The following is a 15,966-nucleotide window of genomic DNA, read 5'->3' as shown; positions in this document are numbered from 1 at the left end:
TGTCGGTCTCTGTCTTGTCTGTCCCCCTCTCATAGTCTGTCGGTCAGTCTCCCCCCTCTCTCTTACTTGCCGCGGCGCTGCACGACTGTTCACTAAACTCCGGCGGCTTTTCCTCTTTTGAAAAAGCCGGCCGCTCATTAAACAATCTCGTATTCCCTACTTTCCTGCTTTTCGGCGCCTATGATTGGTTGCAGTGAGACACGCCCCCACGCTGAGTGACAGGTGTCTCACTGCACCCAAACACAGCAGCCGGTGTGTGTGTGTATACTGTGCAGTGAAATAAATAATTAAATAATTAAAAAAAACGGCGTGCGGTCCCCCCCAATTTTAATACCAGCCAGATAAAGCCATACGGCTGAAGACTGGTATTCTCAGGATGGGGAGCTCCACGTTATGGGGAGCCCCCCAGCCTAACAATATCAGTCAGCAGCCGCCCAGAATTGCCGCATACATTAGATGCGACAGTTCTGGGACTGTACCCGGCTCTTCCTGATTTACCCTGGTGCGTTGGCAAATCGGGGTAATAAGGAGTTAATGGCAGCCCATAGCTGCCAATAAGTCCTAGATTAATCATGTCAGGCGTCTCCCCGAGATTCCTTCCATGATTAATCTGTAAGTGACAGTAAAAAAAACACACACACCCGAAAAATCCTTTATTAGAAATAAAAAACAATAACAAAGTCCCTCATCACCAATTTATTAACCCCGACAAACCCTCCATGTCCGGCGTAATCCACGGACCTCCAGCGTCGCATCCAGCTCTGCTGCATGGAGGTGACAGGAGCAGCAGAAGACACCGCCGCTCCGGTCACCTCCACACAGCAACTGAGGTGAGTATAGCGATCAGCTGAGCTGTCACTGAGGTTACCTGGATGCAGCGGTGGCCACGGGTAAGGCTAGTTTCACACTTGTGTTGAACGGCATCCGTCACATTGCGTTGTGTAACGCATGTGACGGATGCCTTGCAAAAAGTGTGATAATAAAGGCCACGGATTCCAGTGAAATAACGCATTGCGTTAAGTTTTCTTTGGGCCGAGAGAGAGAGCACCCATCATCCCCGCACACAGCCCGACATCCCCGCACACAGCCCGACATCCCCACACACATCCCCGCACACAGCCCGACATCCCCGCACACAGCCCGACATCCCCGCACACATCGCACACAGCCCGACATCCCCGCACACATCCCCGCACACAGCCCGACATCCCCGCACACATCCCCGCACACAGCCCGACATCCCCGCACACAGCCCGACATCCCCGCACACAGCCCGACATCCCCGCACACAGCCCGACATCCCCGCACACATCCCCGCACACAGCCCGACATCCCCGCACACATCCCCGCACACAGCCCGACATCCCCGCACACAGCCCGACATCCCCGCACACAGCCCGACACCCCTGCACACATCCCCGCACACAGCCCGACATCCCCGCACACAGCCCGACATCCCCGCACACAGCCAGACATCCCCGCACACAGCCAGACATCCCCGCACACAGCCCGACATCCCCGCACACAGCCCGACATCCCCGCACACAGCCCGACATCACCGCACACAGCCCGACACCCCTGCACACATCCCCGCAAACAGCCCGACATCCCCGCACACAGCCCGACATCCCCGCACACAGCCCGACATCCCCGCGCACAGCCCGACATCCCCGCGCACAGCCCGACATCCCCGCGCACAGCCCGACATCGCCGCACACAGCCCGACATCCCCGCACACATCCCCGCACACAGCCCGACATCCCCGCACACATCCCCGCACACAGCCCGACATCCCCGCACATAGTCCGACATCCCCGCACACAGCCCGACACCCCTGCACACATCCCCGCACACAGCCCGACATCCCCGCACACAGCCCGACATCCACGCACACAGCCCGACATCCCCGCACACATCCCCGCACACAGCCCGACATCCCCACACACAGCCCGACATCCCCGCACACAGCCCGACATCCCCGCACACATCCCCGCACACAGCCCGACATCCCCGCACATAGCCCGACATCCCCGCACACAGCCCGACACTCCTGCACACAGCCCGACACCCCTGCACACAGCCCGACATCCCCACACACAGCCCGACATCCCCGCACACAGCCCGACATCCCCGCACACATCCCCGCACACAGCCCGACATCCCCGCACACAGCCCGACATCCCCGCACACAGCCCGACATCCCCGCACACAGCCCGACATCACCGCACACAGCCCGACATCACCGCACACAGCCCGACACCCCTGCACACATCCCCGCACACAGCCCGACATCCCCGCACACAGCCCGACATCCCCACACACATCCCCGCACACAGCCCGACATCCCCGCACACAGCCCGACATCCCCGCACACATCCCCGCACACAGCCCGACATCCCCGCACACATCCACGCACACATCCCCGCACACAGCCCGACATCCCCGCACACAGCCCGACATCCCCGCACACAGCCCGACATCCCCGCACACAGCCCGACATCCCCGCACACAGCCCGACATCCCCGCACACAGCCCGACATCCCCGCACACAGCCCGACATCGCCGCACACAGCCCGACATCGCCGCACACAGCCCGACATCCCCGCACACAGCCCGACATCCCCGCACACAGCCCGACATCCCCGCACACAGCCCGACACCCCCGCACACATCGCACACAGCCCGACATCCCCGCACACAGCCCCGCACACAGCCCGACACTACAGCCCTCATCATTCCTGCACACATCCCGACACTACCGCACCCATCATCAGCTGTCACTGAGGTTACCCGCGGCCACCGCTGGATCCAGCGGTGGCCATGAGTTACCTGACTGACAGCAGCTGATCGCGCTACTCACCTCAGTTGCTGTGTGAAGCTGACAGAAGCGGCGGTGTATTCTGCAGCTCCTGTCACCTGAATGTAGCAGAGCTGGCTGCGACGCTGGAGGAATGTGGATTACGCCGGACATGGAGGGTTTGTCGGGGTTAATAAATTGGTGATGAGGGACTTTGTTATTGTTTTTTATTTCTAATAAAGGATTTTTTCAGGTGTGTGTGTTTTTTAACTGTAATTTACAGATTAATCATGAAAGGAATCTCATAGACGCCTGACATGATTAATCTAGGATTTAGTGGCAGCTATGGGCTGCCATTAACTCCTTATTACCCCGATTTGCCAACGCACTAGGGTAAATCGGGAAGAGCCGGGTAGAGTCCCAGAACTGTCGCATCTAATGTATGCGGCAATTCTGGGCGGCTGCTGCTGACTGATATTGTTAGGCTGGGGGGCTCCCCATAACGTGGAACTCCCCATCCTGAGAATACCAGCCTTCAGCCGTATGGCTTTATCTGGCTGGTATTAAAATAGGGGGGGACCGCACGCCGTTTTTTTTATTTATTTATTTATTTTACTGCAGAGTATAGACACGCCCACCGGCTGCTGTGATTGGGTGCAGTGAGACACCTGTCACTCAGCGTGGGGGCGTGTCTCACTGCAACCAATCATAAGCGCCTGTGGGCGTGGAAAGCAGGGAATATGAGATGGCTGTGTACAGAGCACAGCGCGCCCGCCGGTATAAAGGCTCGGTCACACTGTGCAGGCCGGCCAATCACTGCAATTCCACAACTAACAGGGCTGTGGCATTGCAGTGGTGTGCCAGCCAATCCCTCCATGAGGGCTGGCTCTCAAAAGAGCGCCAACATGCAGGGATGAAGACCACGAGTACAGCACGAGTATCGCGAGATTACTCGGTCCCCACCGAGTAGCCCGAGTACAGTGATACTCGTGCGAGTACCGAGTAGTAACAAGCATACTCGCTCATCACTATTATTTAGTAAAGAGAAATTGTATAGAAAAATGATGGGGGGGGGGGGGGGCGAGAAAAAATGAATGAAAAACACAGTACAGATGGTGTGCGAACCCAGAAAGTGTAAATGATGGCACTGCTGCCAGAACCCCTGTGCTACAGTGCCTACAAGTAGTATTCAACCCCCTGCAGATTTAGCAGGTTTACACATTCGGAATTAACTTGGCATTGTGACATTTGGACTGTAGATCAGCCTGGAAGAGTGAAATGCACTGCAGCAAAAAAGAATGTTATTTTTTTTTTTTTTTTTTTTAAATTGTGAAACGTTTATTCAGAGGGTCATTTATTATTCAACCCCTCAAACCACAAGAATTCTGTTTGGTTCCCCTAAAGTATTAAGAAGTATTTCAGGCACAAAGAACAATGAGCTTCACATGTTTGGATTAATTATCTCTTTTTCCAGCCTTTTCTGACTAATTAAGACCCTCCCCAAACTTGTGAACAGCACTCATACTTGGTCAACATGGGAAAGACAAAGGAGCATTCCAAGGCCATCAGAGACAAGATCGTGGAGGGTCACAAGGCTGGCAAGGGGTACAAAACCCTTTCCAAGGAGTTGGGCCTATCTGTCTCCACTGTTGGGAGCATCATCCGGAAGTGGAAGGCTTATGGAACTACTGTTAGCCTTCCACAGCCTGGACAGCCTTTGAAAGTTTCCACCCGTACCGAGGCCAGGCTTGTCCGAAGAGTCAAGGCTAACCCAAGGACAACAAGGAAGGAGCTCCGGGAAGATCTCATGGCAGTGGGGACATTGGTTTCAGTCAATACCATAAGTAACGTACTCCACCGCAATGGTCTCCGTTCCAGACGAGCCCGTAAGGTACCTTTACTTTCAAAGTGTCATGTCAAGGCTCGTCTACAGTTTTCTTATGATCACTTGGAGGACTCTGAGACAGACTGGTTCAAGGTTCTCTGGTCTGATGAGACCAAGATCGAGATCTTTGGTGCCAACCACACACGTGACGTTTGGAGACTGGATGGCACTGCATACGACCCCAAGAATACAATCCCTACAGTCAAGCATGGTGGTGGCAGCATCATGCTGTGGGGCTGTTTCTCAGCCAAGGGGCCTGGCCATCTGGTCCACATCCATGGGAAGATGGATAGCACGGCCTACCTGGAGATTTTGGCCAAGAACCTCCGCTCCTCCATCAAGGATCTTAAGATGGGTCGTCATTTCATCTTCCAACAAGACAACGACCCAAAGCACACAGCCAAGAAAACCAAGGCCTGGTTCAAGAGGGAAAAAAATCAAGGTGTTGCAGTGGCCTAGTCAGTCTCCTGACCTTAACCCAATTGAAAACTTGTGGAAGGAGCTCAAGATTAAAGTCCACATGAGACACCCAAAGAACCTAGGTAACTTGGAGAAGATCTGCATGGAGGAGTGGGCCAAGATAACTCCAGAGACCTGTGCCGGCCTGATCAGGTCTTATAAAAGACGATTATTAGCTGTAATTGCAAACAAGGGTTATTCCACAAAATATTAAACCTAGGGGTTGAATAATAATTGACCCACACTTTTATGTTGAAAATGTATTAAAATTTAACTGAGCAACATAACTTGTTGGTTTGTAAGATTTATGCATCTGTTAATAAATCCTGCTCTTGTTTGAAGTTTGCAGGCTCTAACTTATTTGCATCTTATCAAACCTGCTAAATCTGCAGGGGGTTGAATACTACTTGTAGGCACTGTATATGGAAGTTCAATTTACCATGAATTTCTACTCAGAGACAAGTGAACAAAAAGGATATGCAATTAATGTAAAAGAAGAAAAGCAAAAACGACTGACTACTTTATTAAAGGGGAATGAATGTCTCTTTAGTGTTTTTGCACGTATAAAAAGACATGTCTAAATGTCAAAGGATCAGAAAAGTTTATTTCTTTGGGACATAAAAATTATTGTAGATATATATATATATATATATATATACTAGAAGGTGGCCCGATTCTACGCATCGGGTATTCTAGAATTTACGTATTGTGTAGTTCATGTATGATTTTTGTTTTATATATATATATATATATATATATATATATGTAGAGATGTTGTGTGTAGTTACCAAGTGTTTGTGTAGGGCGCTGTACATGTTCTGGGTGTTGTCTGGGTGTGGCGGGGGTGAGAGCGGTGTGTGTGTGGTGTGTTGTGCAGTGCGTGTGTGGCGGGGTGTGTGTGTGTGTGTTTTGGGGGGAGGTGTGCACCCCCCATCGTGCTCCATCCCCCATGCTGCGCACCCCCCATCGTGCTCCATCCCCCATGCTGCGCACCCCTCATCGTGCTCCATCCCCCATGCTGCACCCCCCATCGTGCTCCATCCCCCATGCTGCACACTCCCCATCGTGCTCCATCCCCCATGCTGCACACTCCCCATTGTGCTCCATCCATCCAGGTGTGTGTGAGAGTGAGTGTGATCTGATGTGTGTGTGTGTGTCTGTTGTTATGTGTGTGCGTGTGTGTGTGTTCCGCCGCTGCAGGACCTTGATGCGCTCACCTGGGAGGCGAGCGTCCAATGCGTGAGGTGGTGGGTCCATGCCGAGCGGCAAATCCGTGTGGGGGGACGGGGCCATGCCGAGCCCAGCGGCCAATCTGCTGTTGGGGACGAGCGTCCAATCCGTGGGGGGGGCAGGGCCATGGCGAGCCCAGCGGCCAATCCGCTGTTTGGGGCGAGCGTCCAATGCGTGAGGGGGCTGGTCCAGGCCGAGTGGCGGGTCCAGGCCGAGCGGCTAATCCATGTGTGGGGGCGGGGCCATGCCGAGCCCAGCGTCCAATCCGCTGTTGGGGACGAGCGTCAAATCCGTGTGGGGGGGCGGGGCCATGGCGAGCCCAGCGGCCAATCCGCTGTTTGGGGCAAGTGAGGGGGCGGGTCCATGCTGAGCGGCAAATCCGTGTGGGGGGACGGGGCCATGCCGAGCTCAGCGGCCAATCCGCTGTTTGGGGCGACCGTCCAATGCGCGAGGGTGCTAATCCAGGCCGAGTGGCGGGTCCAGGCCGAGCGGCTAATCCGTGTGTGGGGGCGGGGCCATGCCGAGCCCAGCGGCCAATCCGCTGTTTGGGGCGAGTGTCCAATGCATGAGGGGGCGGGTCCAGGCCGAGTGGCCAATCCGTGCGGGTGGGGGGGCATGGCGAGCCCAGCGGCCAATACGCTGTTTGTCACCGTAAGGACACAATTTTGGAGCAAGACAGACAAACAGACAGACAGACAGAATAAGGCAATTATATATATAGATATATATATATTTCCCTAGATGGTGTCTTCAATAATAAGGGGTCGCTGGACTATTGATAGAAAAAATACTAGTGCAAGAAACACACTTCGCTATAGAGCGGTTCCACAAGAAGAGGAAAAAGCTGCCAAAGCGCATGCGTGGAAAAGGTGACGAGAGTTTAATAGACCCGAAGGTAATGAAAGTTCACAACCGTGGGGAAATATCTCCATACGCCTGCGCTAAGCAGGCAGAGAAAAAGGAGCGGTTCCCTGGAAAGAGAAAGAGACTGCTAAGGCGCGTGCGTGATGAAAATATATGAATACTAGATACTGAAAGGTAGCAAAAGTTCATACCCGTGGAAACTAAGCTCAGTGCGCCTACGTTAAGCAGTCAAAAAGGGAACTGCTTTATTTTGGTGCTAAAACATGAGAAATAAATGTGAAAAATATATAGAAGTATGTAAGAATGTATAAAAATGTGTAAAAATGTGTGTAAGAAACGGGGGCTGGAGGAATTCAAGGGATCAATAAAAACGCTGTAGAAGCATATGTTAAAAATATTAAAAATATTAAAAACTTTTAACATAACATAAATATATATAGGGCTACCATAAGAGATATTATATTATAAATAATAATAAATATTAATAATAATGCTAATATAACAACACATAAATAGAATGAAAAGAAGGGAGGGGGAATATAAAAATATATCAATAAATATATGCATAAAAATATTATTTAGCAGTAGTCGGAATATCATTATAGGGAACCAGGAACAATTGGGATTGATTTTTGTTCCTGAAGAAGGAGGCGGAGATGCCTTTGAAACGCGTAGAATTATGAAATAAAGAAAATCTTTTTATCTACAGCATCTGTGGTTTCTAGCGCGGTATTTAAACCGGTTTCATTCCATTTGATTTATTTAGTCACAGCAATACAAACGCGCATGCATGGGCCGCCTAGCAACAAAAAGCGTCATGATCGCATAGTGATGTTTATACATGCCGTGCGCATGCGTCATGATCGACCGCACAGTGATGTTTAATACATGCCGCGCGCATGCGCGAACCAGCTACGGAACGCCACAATGATCAAATAGTGAGCCGTTCAATACCAGGTCCCGAGCATGCGCACAGCAGGTACCATTGATATTGCAGGTCACATGGCCTGAACAAGCCAGCGCCGAGACAATAACACCGCCCAGCGCCTGCTTCTCACATGACATGATCGGAAGAAGCGTCCAGTAAGTAACGGACACGTCACTGCTTATTCTAAGATGACATAGCTACTATATCCGTATTCCACTGTAATGGAGCGCAAAACAGTGGAGACTGGGTAAACAGATGCATGGGTGGGTATATACATTTAAGTACCAACGAACATGGCAAATACATAAGTGTACATATCACACGGGATTATCATTACAGATACAATTATAGTATATACACTTAAGTACCAACGAACATGACAGATACACAATACAGACAATTCCCATATAGGGAATTTATTGCTCACTTGAGTATGGAATTACAGGATCACAAAATAAAATAAAGATAATCAAGTAGCTATGAGGGGAGAAAGCACGTAAATGACAGTTATTCATTTAGTCCCTTTGGGGTCATTGAGCCCATCCTGAAAATCCAAGCTGCCTCCTTTTGTAAAAGTACCCTATCAAAATTTCCTCCTCTTACATTTGGTTTGACCAGTTCCATCATTGCAAAACTAATATGTCCCAAATTACCCCCATGCATCGTATTCATATGTCTCGTAATGGGGGTGTCTCTCCCATTGCGGATATCAGATAAATGCTCCCCTATTCACTTTTTAATTTCCTGGAATGTCTTCCCCACATAACCCAGAGGACAAGAACATTTGGCTCTATAAATAACCCCTGACATACTGCAGTTCCCAAAATCTCTCAGAAAAAATCTCCTACCGTTGGCTGAACTGAAGAAGGATTTACATTGGTCAATAGATTTACAAATACTACAATTGCCACATCTGAAAAAAATGCAAATGCGCCTATCAAGCTACGTACCTTCCGGACGTGGGCCCTGATACATACTATGAACCAGACTGTCACCTATAGTGCGTCCACACCTATAGGTGGTTCCGGGATTTTCCGGAATAAATTTGGTCAAATCGGGGTCTGCTTTTAGGATATTCCAATATTTTTTTACTATCCCATAGACTCGCGCTGACTGTACATCAAAGGTACCTATCATACGCACTAGTTCAGAGTTTGTCTGTGAAGATCTTGGGGCCATAAGGGAATGCCTGATGACATTTTTAACAAATCCTTATGATTGATCTAAGATCTGCTTGGGGTAACCCCGATCCAAAAATCTACCAAAAAGATCAATTGATTGGGCCCTGAAGTCACTATCTCTGGAACAGTTCCTGCGTATCCGCAGGAACTGTCCCTTGGGGATTCCTCTCCTAAGTGGATACGGATGATGGCTATCCCACCTTAGGAGGGAATTTGTGGCCGTGTGTTTGCGATACGTTGTAGTGTGTAATTTGCCATTGTCATTCTTACAAATGATCAAATCCAAAAAATTAATAATGTGGGGATCACAGACTGATGTAAAACGTAAACCAAGATCATTTTTGTTCAGGGAATCAACAAATAACTGAAAAGCAAAAACAGAACCCGTCCAGAGGATGTGGATGTCATCAATGTATCGGACCCAAAGTCCGATACATTGATGAGAGTCCACATCCCCCCCCCCCAAAAACCACAGTTTCTTCCCACCAGCATAGGAATAGATTAGCATACCTGGGGGCACAAGGGCTCCCCTTTGCTGTACCCCTAAGCTGGTGGAAGTACTTGGTGTTGAAAAGAAAATAATTGTGGAATAGTGTGAAAGATAACTCCTCTATCACTATGCCTGCCACATTCAACAGCTCTAGATCTGAGGAAATGATTAACTGCCACAATGTCCAAATGATGGGGAATAGAACTGTATAGTGCCTCTACGTCTATAGAGGCCAAGATGATCTTGGGTCCTACACTCATATCTTCAAGTAGTTGAAGAAGATGGGGTGTATCACGGACATAAAGGTAAAGAGGTTACAAAGGGTCGTAAAACCCTATCTATGTAGATACCCACATTTTGTGACAGAGAATCAATGCCTGCCACAATGGGCCTCCCCTTAAGTGGGAGAAGGCCCTTATGGACCTTCGGTTGAGCATAAAACACTGGAACCATAGGTGAGTGGGGTGTCAGAAAATCATATTCATTTTGTGAGATGAGACTATCAGATTTCGCTTTATCCAAAATGGAGAGGAGGGCATCTATATATGGCTTTGTGGGGTCAGCTGACAAGGGTCCATACGTACTTTGATCTTTAAGGATATCGTTACACATTTTCAAATAAACGGGATGACTCAAGACAACCAAATTTCCTCCTTTATAGGATGCTTTAAAAATAAGACTGTCATCATTCATCAGACCATTTAGAGCTTTTCTTCTCTTCCCGATAAATTAGATGAGTGGAGAGGGCCAAATTGCGGGATCTTTGTTAGATCATCCTGAACTAGTTTTAAAAATATGTCAACACTTGTGCAATTTTGACTGTGGGGGGGATTTTTTGCTTGGTCTTTTTAAGTTTGTAAATTGTCCATGACTCTTATTTTTTGTGTTCTCCCCAAGTAGGTCTGTTAGAGCACTATACAATCATAGTCCTCCTCAGAGATACCCAGAGACCTGCACTGTTCACGATTGTGTTGTTCAAAGAAAAGCTTCCATTTAAGTTTACGGCCAAAAAGCTCAAAGTCTGGGAGATGCGGCTGCTTCCCATTTCCTCCTTGGCATGTCCCGCCCACCTCTCTGCTCAGCTGCCTCCAGATTGGATGTGGGTGTTGCTAAGGAAGTGGTGTGGGCAGGCCCCTTAGATACCCGACTGCGGCCTTAGCAACGTGACACAGACTGTCACAGAACCTGTGTTAATTTCGTGCAGTTGTATTAAGTTCTATCAACAATAACATTTAATGGTAATGTATATATTTTACTCTGTATATTCATTGCATTATTGTTAAATCTTCATAAATAAACTACATACATATTCTAGAATACTGGATGCGCTAGAATCGGGCTACTATCTAGTTGTTTGATAATTGTAAAGGAAGTTGCCATCAGTGGACTTTGTGTGCCAATGTCCATTCAGCGTGGTAGAACATTCTTCAATATTTAATAACGTTACGAATAGTAATCAAGGAATGCAAGAGCATGTATTTCTGTGTTTGATGATCATACTAGTTACTGAATTAAGATCTTTGTAACATTTCGCTTCCAGATTTTGGATTATATTAATATCATTATCATCATCATGGCGACTGAACTTGTGATTTTCAGAATTCCTCAACTTTTCCTTCTTGGAGTTGCAGTTTCAAATTTGAGGTGTATACCAGAGTTCTATATTCAAATCTCTTTACAAGCTAGATCTTAAAGACTTGTCTAAATGGGAGAAGCTACCAAATGTAGACTTCATACAATAACTTGTGAAAAATAGGGGGTATTAACCCCTTCACGACCTTGGATGGATCTATCCGTCATGGAGCATGTCAGGTTAAGCTCTGCCCCCTGCCGCGGGCAGGCGGCGGCGGTCGGCACACATATCAGCTGTTTTCAACAGCTGACATGTGTGCCTGCATGTTGCGAGTGCAATCGCTTCCACTCGCAAAATTTAACCTCTTAAATCTCGCTGCCAAAGTCTGGCAGCGAGATCTATATGCGCGCGGCCATGATTTTTACTTACTGCCGCCCCCACCGGAAGTCACGTGCGTGATCATGTTACTTTCGGTGGTTGCCATGGTAGCACAGGGTCATGTGATGACGCCTGCAGCTATGAAGTTTCACTTTCGTTTTCAACCGGTCCGGAGCCGAATGAAACAGGAAGTGACTGTATCTGCTGTTTACAGCTGTATAGGTGTGATCAGCAGATAGATAAGAGCGATCGGATTGCTGATTGCTATAGCCCCCTAGGGGGACTAGTAAAATAAAAAAAAAAAAAGTTTTAAAAAATAAAAAAAACCAAAAACCTTAAAGTTCAAATCACCCCCCTTTCACCCCATTGAAAATTAAAGGGTTAAAAAATAAATAAATATACACATATTTGGTATCATCGCGTTCAGAAATGCCCGATCTTTCAATATATAAAATCAATTAATCTGATTGGTAAACGGCGTAGTGGCAAAAAAATTCCAAACGCCAAAATTACGTTTTTTGGTCGCCGCATGTTTTACGCAAAATGCAATAACAGACAATCAAAATGTAATATCTGCGCAAAAATGGTACCATTAAAAATGTTAGCTCGAGACGCAAAAAATAAGCCGTCACTGAGCCTTAGATCCCGAAAAATAAGAACGCTACATGTTTCGGAAAATGGCGCAAAACGTGCGCCACTTTTATTGGACAAACTTGTGAATTTTTTTAACCCCTAGATACAAGTAAACCTATACATGTTTGGTGTCTACAATCTCGCACTGACCTGAGGCATCACATAGGTACATCAGTTTTACCATATAGTGAACACGGTGAATAAAACATCCCAAAAACTATTGTGCGATCACACTTTTTTTGCAGTTTTTCCACACTTGGAATTTTTTTGCTGTTTTCCAGTACACTATATGGTAAAACTTATGGTTTCATTTAAAAGTACAAGTCGTTCCTCAAAAATCAAACCCTCATATGGCAAGATTGACAGAAAAATAAAAAAGTTACGACTCTCGGAAGAAAAGGAGCAAAAAAGAAAAACGCAAAAACGGAAAGTGCCCGGGGGCAGGGGAAGAGAGAGAGATCTCTAGATCCAGGGGGGACACAAAAAAGTAAACCATAAGAGTTAAATGATATGTTTAGTCAGTGGCGTAACTAGAGCTTGATGGGCCCTGATGCAAAATTTGGACCGGGGCCCCCCCTCCACGTACACCGCCACTTAGGGTACGGGATAATTACACTGACACTCGGGGTACAGGATAATGATGCTGACACTTGGCTCTTACCCTCAGCACCCAGGTTTCCCATGATCTGAAATCCCTCTATCAGAACACAGCTTTCCCATGTTCTGATATCCATCTTGTCCTCGGCACCCAGATTTCCCATGCTCTGCTATACATCATTCCCTCGGCACCCAGCTTTCCCATATCAGAGCATGGGAAAGCTGGGCGCTGAGAGATGTACAGCAGAGCATGGGAAAGCTGGGTGCTGAGGGAAAGAGCCTTTTTCTATCAGCACAAAACATTCCCATACCATGCTTGTATCTTTGTCCCCTCTCGTATATAGTTCTCCAAATACAATAATGGCCCCCACATAGCCTTCCATATAGTATAAAGGGTCCCACATAACCCTTCATATATTAGAATGCACCTCCATAGTCCTCCATGTATTATAATGCATTTCCCATAGTCCTCCATGTATTATAATTCACCCATAGTTCTCCATATATTATACTGCACCACAGTCCTCCATGTTTTATAACGCACCCCCATAGTCCTCCATGTATAAAGTAGCCTCCATAGTCCTCCATATATTATAATGTAGCCCCCATAGTCCTATATGTATTACAATGCAGGACCATAAACATTCATAATGTATTATGCAGCCCCATATGCCTCCATGTATATTGCACCCATAAAGTCCATGTATAAGGTGTCCTTCATGTTTATTATGCAGCCCCATAGACCTCCATGTTTCATGCAGCCAGCCCCCCAGGGCCTCCATGCATCATGCAGCCAGCCCCCCCAGGGCCTCTATGTGTCATGCAGCAAACCCCCAGGGTCTCCATGTTTCATGCAGCCAGCCCCTTCCCAGGCCTCCATGAGTCATGCAGCCAGACTCCCCCCAAGGACTCCGTGTCCTGCAGCCAGCCCCCTCCAGGGCCTCCATGGGGCCTGGCTGCAGGACACATGGAGTCCTTGGAGGGGCCCTGGCTGCAGGATACATGGAGGCCCGGGGGGGGGGGCTGGTTGCAGGACACATGGAGTCCTTGGGAAAGACCGGTGCCAAGACTTGGAGCATGAGATAAATACGATCCAGTAAAGAAACAAGGGGCTCATGGCAAACTAACCATGGTTTCACAGAGTGGGAGGAAGGATATGGAAAATATATAAATATATCCAACAATGGTCGAACGAGAGTGACATTAGTGAAGGGGTAAGAAAGAGAGAATCCCTCACCTAAACCAACAAAGAACCAACAAAGAATGTCGCCCCAAGTTTTTTTCTTGTCCATGCCTGCGGTGGACAATATATTACCTGTGTAGGAGATGGATGATATGGACCAAATATCCAACAGTCCTGGTGGAGTTCTCACTTCTCCCCCCCTGTTTCCCTTAAAACAATTGTTTGTATTGTAAACTGTTCTGACCAGCTGCAATCAGCATTATTGTTATTATTGTAATATGCTACTACTACTATATGTTACTAATTGCCAGGCAATATCAACATTATTACTATGTATTACTAGCATTGTTGTTGATTTCTGGTCAAGACTGTCACTATTTTATTGATTGTGCTTACTGCCCTTACCTCTGCCAGGACTTAATATGGCCACCGCTGTTCAGTGCTGTCATGGACTCCTGAGTGCGCACACTCTGGCCCGGCCTCGGCACTATGGCTTCTGGGTATGACGTCACTTGGAGGCTTTCCTGGAACCCGGAAGTCATATCGAGCACCGGTATCCGGAGGTACACGCGCTCAACTGAGTCCGGACACAGCGGTGATTGTTACAGCGAGTCCCCGCCTCCTGCGTCTCCCTATTTATCCACCGCTGGCACACTGCTGGTCACGGTCTCCCGTCGAAGCACACGCGAAACACGTGTCGGGACCGGGTCCACATGTGAGGCTGACAGATTCCCCCCTTGGGTGCTATACTTACCACGGGTAGGTCCTTCAGGTGCCACTTCACCACTGTATTATCTTGTATGTTGTTAGACATTATGCCTACGTACTATTGGTGGTTTTTATGCTGCTCATATTGGCCCTGATTCACACCTTACCCAGGTGGGTACTGCTTTAATGTATAAGCACTCCATGTTTACATTAGTCCAAGGGATATGCACTATACATACCATTTAACTCTTATGGTTTACTTTTATGTGTCCCCCCCAGGGATCTAGAGATCTCTCTCTCTCTTCCCCTTACTTAGGTTAAGGGGCAGTCTGTCTCCCTCCATGGGACCTCTCTTTCCTCCTTCGGTCTCATCTAGACTTGGTTTTTAACCATATATGTTCAATTATTAACTGTTTATCACATGTGATCTTAATACTTGTATCTTTGCAATAAAAATTTGTATACTTTTTTTACAATTGTGGTACAGTAGCCTTACTTCTAACATGATTAATACCCCCTATTTTTCACACGTTATTGTATGCATATGTGACGCCCTGGACCCCAGGGGTCACAGGTTACTACACTCATCACATACACCCCCACACTAGAAAGGTACCACCAGTCAACCACAAAGACCTGATTGCCTCCCTCAGAGTCAGACAGGCACACCAGGTGGGCGGAGTCAGGTGGAAAGACACGCCCCCTGAGGAGTCTGCTGGCCTGAGGCAGGAACACAGTAGTTAGTTGAGTTCTGTACAGTAGAGTGGAGAGTAGTGGAGTACGGTTCTGCGCGGGGCCTGGGTTGGAGCCTAGGACCCCACCCAAACAGTCAGGCAGGCAGACGGCAGTGGCCGCCTGCAGGAGGCCGTGAATACGACCAACGGAACCGTAAGGGACCGTGACAGGGTAGTGGCCCGCCGGAACTGAACCGGGGAGCTAACAGGATACCGGAGCACCAGGCAGGGTACTCAGACCCCGAACTAGGCTATATGCCACCACCATAGTCAGATTAACTGATTGCGGTCTGGACCTCAGGGGTTCATTCCCACCAAAGTCCCAA

Source organism: Anomaloglossus baeobatrachus, chromosome 3, assembly GCF_048569485.1.
Source record: "Anomaloglossus baeobatrachus isolate aAnoBae1 chromosome 3, aAnoBae1.hap1, whole genome shotgun sequence".
Lineage (NCBI taxonomy): Eukaryota > Metazoa > Chordata > Amphibia > Anura > Aromobatidae > Anomaloglossus > Anomaloglossus baeobatrachus.
Note: the sequence above shows the minus strand (reverse complement) of the source record.